The sequence below is a fragment of the Bufo gargarizans genome, chromosome 2 (assembly GCF_014858855.1).
Source record: "Bufo gargarizans isolate SCDJY-AF-19 chromosome 2, ASM1485885v1, whole genome shotgun sequence".
In the NCBI taxonomy this organism is placed as follows: domain Eukaryota; kingdom Metazoa; phylum Chordata; class Amphibia; order Anura; family Bufonidae; genus Bufo; species Bufo gargarizans.
The window spans coordinates 225,423,952-225,430,936 of NC_058081.1; positions in this window are offsets into that span (position 1 = coordinate 225,423,952).

A 6,985-nucleotide genomic window follows, 5' to 3' on the forward strand; every position below is an offset into this window, starting at 1 on the left:
CTGGAACGCATAGACATCACCAGACGCTGGGTTTCATCCCTGGTGCTGCCCTGCCAGGCCTCTACTGCAACTGTCTTCAGTTCCTGCTTGTTCTTGGGGCATTTTCCCTTTCAGTTTTGTCTTCAGCATGTGAAATACATGCGCAATCGGATTCAGATCAGGTGATTGACTTGGCCATTGCATAACATTCTACTTCTTTCCCTTAAAAAACTCTTTGGTTGCTTTTCGCAGTATTCTTTGGGTCATTGTCCATCTGCACTGTGAAGCACCGCCCAATGAGTTCTGAAGCATTTGGCTGAATATGTGCAGATAATATTGCCCGAAACACTTCAGAATTCATCCTGCTGCTTTTGTCAGCAGTCATATCATCAATAAATACAAGGGAACCAGTTCCATTGGCAGCCATACATGCCCACGCCATGACACTACTACCACCATGCTTCACTGATGAGGTGGTATGCTTAGGATCATGAGCAGTTCCTTTCCTTCTCCATTCTCTTCTCTTCCTATCACTCTGGTACAAGTTGATCTTGGTCTCATCTGTCCATAGGATGTTGTTCCAGAACTGTGAAGGCTTTTTTAGATGTTGTTTGGCAAACTCTAATCTGGCCTTGCTGTTTTTTTTATTTTTATTTTTATGGTAATTTTCCAATAAGGAACAAGGGGTAACAGATAGATACAGCAGAAGGACAAAGTTACAGCTAAGCAATAGATGCTAAATCTGACAGGCTTACAAAAAAGAATGCGGACAAGAGAACGGTAGATGTACTAGGGATCCAGAGACCACAAAGATCGAACATTTAGTGGGTGTTGCAATAGTTTTATCGCTCATGTGTGGGTTGGATATGGAGCTATTCCAGGTATCAGTTGTCAGCAGGCAGTGGCTCATAACAATTCAAGATGTAAGAGGGTTAGTCATATTTTTGGGGGCTCTATATTCTTTTTTTTTTTTTATAAATTCTTTATTTATCAATTTTCTTTGTATAATCACATAACAAAGAAGCATTAGGATGATACATAAATGAGAGCGAAAGGTAACAATACATGGAAATATCAGCATTCAAGTACAAATAGTACTAGTCAGTACTAAATGAGTGCGAAGTAGAGTCACCTCCAGCCTTCTCTAGACTGGTCTCAAATACTTTACGGTATCATTGTAAAACTTAATAGAAGAAGAAGGAGAAAAGAGAGGTAAAGAAAATAAATAAAAGAAGAAGGTAGAAAGAGAGATAAGTAGAGGGGGGGGGGAGGGAGAAGGATAGTGTGGGGGCGGGGGGGTTGTTCCAAGGCAGCTACGTCATAAATATAGGCGACATTGTCACCGTTTGGCTAGGATCCATCTACGTCAGATCTCTCCAAGGGCTCCAGACCTTAATGAATTGGTCATGCGTTCTGTCGATCCAGCTGGTCATTTCCTCAAACCTGCAAATTTGGGTCATATTTGCTTTCATCTTCTGTACAGTTGGAGGGTGGACATCTAGCCAATGCAGGGGGATTAATGCTTTGGCCGAAGCTATGATGTGCGAGATAAGATTCTTTTTTGAGGGTGAATACTGGGGTGTTGGCAGTGCCAGTACCACAGTTTCTAGAGTGAGCTTGAAGTTTGTAGTTGTTAGTTTTTGGATTAACGCTTCAATCTCCTTCCAGTAGAGTTTGATCTTAGGGCAGTGCCACCAGATGTGTGATAAAGAACCCACATCAGTTCCGCATCTCCAGCATTCCCTTGTAGGTGTCAGTCCTCTCTTGTAGAGGAAATCTGTAGTTTTGTACCACCTCGTCAGGAGCTTATAATGATTCTCCTGTAGGCGAATGCAGTGAGAAAAACCATGATAGCATCTCAATATTTGCCTCGATTTGGTGTCAGTTATAGTGCTATCTAACTCTTTCTCCCATTCTCTGATATAAATTGGCCTCCGAAGTTCACCCTCGCCTCCCACCACCTGGTAGAGTTTTGAAACTTTTCTAGTAGCGATAAGTGGTGATTGTATTAGCTTCTCGAAATCAGTCAAGGGCCTCTGGAGAGGGTACCGCTTCTTCATCTCCCCACACACAGCTCTAATATGTGGTTTTACAAGGAAGAACCCTGGTGCTTCCGTAATTGAGGATGAAAGTGCCTCTAGGATGTAGGACTCTATATTAGGGGTGGTTTCCCCTAATTTTATATAGTTTAGAGAGTTCCATATATGTTGATTGGTACTAGCATCACAGTCTAGGAGATCAGGCAGTAGGCTAACCGGCAATAGGGGGGATGGGTCAGGTGCTAATGTTTTCCGTGTTTCCCTCCAGACCTCTCCTATACCGCGTACCAGTGGGTCTACAGTTACTTCTTTCTGAATATGTCTGTCAGGTAGCCATAGGTGTTTCTGGAAGTGTGTTCCCAAACTGTGGCGACAAATGGCCTGTACGTCCGGGCGCCTGTTTGGGTTCACCATTTCCAACCACCTGTTAAGCTGGATTGCTTTATAGTACCGAGTTACGTCTGGTAAGCCTAAACCTCCCTTCTCTTTGTGTCTTGTCAAGGTTTCATGGGATATCCTGGGTTTTCTGCCATTCCATAAGTATTTAGAGAACATACTCTGCTCACTCTTGAAAAACGATTTAGGGAGCCATATCGGGACTAGCTGCATCACATATAGAACTTTTGGCATCACATAGGCCTTCAAAATATTTTTACGTACCATCCAGGACAAGTAGGGGAGATTGTAAGTTTGTAGTATGCGTTGTAATTCTCCTAAAAGGGGGGTGTAGTTATGCTGGTACAGATCATTGGTGTCGCTAGGGATCAATATTCCCAGGTATTTAATGTGTCCTTTGGCCCAATTGAATGGGAATCGTGCTTGCAAGGGGGCGATTTTGGATTTTGGTATAGAGATGTTTAGTATCTCTGATTTGGTATGGTTGACTTTAAAGTCCAATAGAGAGCTATAGCGGTCTATGCTTTTCACTAGTGGGTCTAGCCCTTTCTCCGGGTTCGCCACCAAAAATAGTAAATCGTCTGCAAACGCAGTACATTTTAATTCATTTCCTTCGTATTGAACTCCAGGTATATCAGGGGATTGCCTAACTAGTTGAAGTAGCGTTTCTATCACTAAAATAAAAAGTGAGGGGGACAGAGGGCATCCCTGTCTGGTTCCGTTTGTTATAGCGAAAAATGGTGACAGTGTACCGTTAACTTTTAATCTAGCATACGGATTTTGGTAAAGGGTAAATATCGCTTTCGTGAAAGTGTCTGGGAAGGCAAAGCATTGCAGAGTCAACTTCATGAAAAACCAGTTGACTCTGTCAAACGCCTTTTCAGCGTCTATACTTAATAGAGCCAGGGGTATCTTTTCCCTGTGAGCTATGTTTATAGCGTGAAATATCCTGTGGGAATTGTCTTTTCCCTCTCGACCTTGGACAAATCCTGATTGTTCATGACCTATCAAGCCTGGTAGGAGCTTGCCCAATCTACATGCTAAAATTTTAGCCCACCATTTTAGGTCCAAGTTCAAGAGGGAAATCGGACGGTAGCTTCCACAGCTCAGGGGGTCCTTCCCTTCTTTAGGGATCAAGGTGACGTGGGATTCGAGAGTCTGTTTGGGCATAGAGCCTCCTTGCATAAGTGCGTTACAGACTTCTGTGAACCTGGGAACTAGAATGTCTTGCAGTTTTTTGTAGTATAATAAAGGCAGGCCATCGGGGCCTGGGTTTTTCCCAGGTGGGAAAGTGTTGAGGATGTTAAGCGCTTCTTCAGGCGATATCGGCTTAATAAGGCTATTTGAATTTTCTGGTGTTAGCTTTGGGAGATGTAGAGAATTCAGGAAGTTCCTAATATGGCGCTCCCTTTGAAGCTCTTTCTCAGGGGAACCTATCTGGCGTAGGTTATATAGTTCCGAGTAGAACTCTTTAAAGGCCCTAGCTATTTCTGGGGTGTCGCTGGTCACATCGCCATTTGGCTGTTTTATAGAGGAGATATGAGTAATGTTTTTAGTTTTCTTAAGCAAGGATGACATCCTTATCTCCATGAGCATAGACCTTATGCTGAAAATTCATCAGTTGCTTCGCTACTCTGTGGCTAAGTAGGTCCCGTAGCTTAAGTCTGAGTTCTGTCAATGCTATTTGATGCTCATTACGCTGTGTGGCCTTATGCTTTCTCTCAATTGTCGCTATGTCAGCTAACAGTGTGTCTACTGCTCGTTGCTGTTCCCTTTTGACTCTGGTACCCAGGGAAATGAAGCAACCTCTAATAAATGCCTTGTGGGCTTCCCAGACAATAGGTTGAGAGCTGTGTGTGGGTGAGTTAAGCGCGAAGTACTCCATCAACTGAGTCCTGACCTGATTCAGATGCAGCTGATTATTCAAGAGGGATTCGTTTAGCTTCCAACTCCAGTTCCATTTTGGTAGAGAGGCCAGGGTGAAGGTCGCCGAGCAAGGAGCGTGGTCAGATAAAGTGATGGTTCCTATCTCTGCTGACCTAAAAGAGGGAAGAAGAGATGCAGACGTCAATATATGATCAAGTCGCTGATACGTTCTGTGCGGAACTGAATAGAAAGAGAAGTCCTTGGTCGTGAGATGAAGGCTACGCCATACATCTACTAAACGTAATTTGTGCAGTTTCTTGTGTAGTTTGCTAAGAAGTTTTTGTGATATACGGGATTTGGCCGTAGATGAGTCGATGACAGGGTCCATTACCAAGTTCAAGTCGGCATCTAAGATTATCTGCCCCTCAGCAAAGACTTTTAGCGTGTCTAAGGCTTTCAAAAGCCAGTGTACAGGGGATTTATTCGGTACATATAGATTTGCTAAAGTGAATATGTGGTTTGCTATTAAACCTTTGACTAGTAAGAGGCGACCCTCCGCATCTGAGTGTTGCTGCAGTAGAGTGAATGGAATGGATTGGTGAACTGCTATGGCTACTCCTTTGGAAGCCGATGCAGGTTGCACACTATGAAACCAGTGGGCAAATGGATGCTTCGGTAGCCTTGGCATTTTCCTCTGACGTAGGTGGGTTTCCTGCAGAAACACTATCTGAGATCCCATTTTCCTAAGTGCCATCATAACTTGTCCTCGCTTCTGTGGTGTATTTAATCCCTTTACATTGAATGTCGAAACCTTCATGTCAGCCATCTCAGCAGCTGGGTAGATTACCTCTCAGGTAGGACTAGGGCCTAGGTTTTCGACTGGTAAGGTTCCAATAAATCTAGGAGGGTTATCAGTAGGGTGGGGGAGAGAAGAGCCCGAAAGAGAAGAGGAAGAGAAAAGAGAATAAAAAGGAAAAGTATGAGCAACAGAAAGAAGTAAGAAAAACGACAGTCAGTGAATTAAACAGTTACTGAATTAAATCCAGTAAGTGGGCTATCACAATAAAAGTAACAGTTATATGTATAAACAGCAGGGGGTGGTAGAACACAAATATATTTCTCGCCTGGATGAGTTACCTAAACGTCACAACCAGAGAAGATAACTCTACATTTGGTGACCTATAGCTTTTACCTAACTACTAGACCATGTAAGCAGAGAAATAGCGATGGGGGAGAAAGGGAGGGGAGAAGGGGGGAGGGGAAAGGGGGGAGGTTCCCTGTATACATGCATCAAATCTTCCTATAGTCGGCCATAGATATGAACTACTTCCCAGAAGGTAAGTATATTCGCATATGCGGGCAATTAAACTGAGCAATGGCTTAAAGTGGAGGGGGGAGGGGGGGACTTGTTTCTAGTCTGCGGAAGAGTGTTTAGCGCACTAAGTAGGGAGAGATCGAATTAAATAACAGTTAATCGCATCAATAACAGTTAATCGCATATTGAGTATCTTATATGCATGCTTCCATCCGCAATTCTCTGGGCCTCTCAATAATCGCGTCGGAAAGATACTAAATAGGCGCTTACTACTAATGGTCTTCTAGGTCTTTTTCGCAGACGAAGTTAGAAAATTGGCATTAAGATCTATTAATGACCTAACTTGCAAATTGTTTTTGTACTCCATCTCCGTTATGCAGACCTCATGGATCAGGTGAATGCAGTGAAGTCTGTACTTACTATAAGTGAGTCGGAAACATGGAGCCTGGGCACGCTAAGCAACCTGATCCGGTTCTCACCCGTGATCAGCAAAAGGGATTATTAATTTGCATACGTGTCCCAGACTTCACGCCTGCGACTTTTCAGGACAACACGCAGTAAAGATAATATAGACATTCGCATCTAAACTTTAAACTGAAAGTTATAGTTAAACGAGGTACAAGGGTACCAGAACATTTAAGTAAGATAATGATTATCATGAGCCCATGATAAGTATTGCGACTGAATCGCGTAGCCTATTACTATAGAGAGGAGGAATATTCCACTATACATATAATACAGGCTAAGGTAAGTGCGCATGCGAACATAACTGAACAAGATCGGGATAATCAAGAACCATCTTGTGTCCCGAAAAAAAACATACTGGACCCGCGTTCAGCATGGAAGTCCTCAGGTTGGGAGTTCAGCGGATCCCGACAGATGCTTGGCCAGTTTCCCAGGCTTGGGACGGTGAACTTTTCTCCATGGCTCCAGTTGCGGCAGTTTCTGCAGCGACGTCGGATAGCTCACCGGCAGCCATGTTGGTATGTCCATGGGCTGTATTTCTATATAATCCCATGCTTTATCCAAGTCTTCGGGTGTGTGGACTACGATGCGTTTTCCATTCTTGTTTATGCAGAGTCCGAACGGGTACATCTAGCTATATGGGATCTTTTTCTTTTGGATCGAATCAAGTAAAGGTTTAAGTATGCGCCTTTTTGCTAGTGTCGAGGGTGCGATGTCTTGATATAGAGCTATGTCTGAGTCTCCATATGTGATCTGTCCTTTAGCGCGAGCCGCTTCCATGATGCGCGCCGTGTCCACAAAGGACAGCAGACCACAGACCACATCTCTTGGTCGCTCGTTGGGTCTCGGCTGAGGTCTCAGCGCCCTGTGAATGCGCTCGATGACTATTGATGTAGCAGAGTCGGAGTCTAAGATGCTCGCGAAT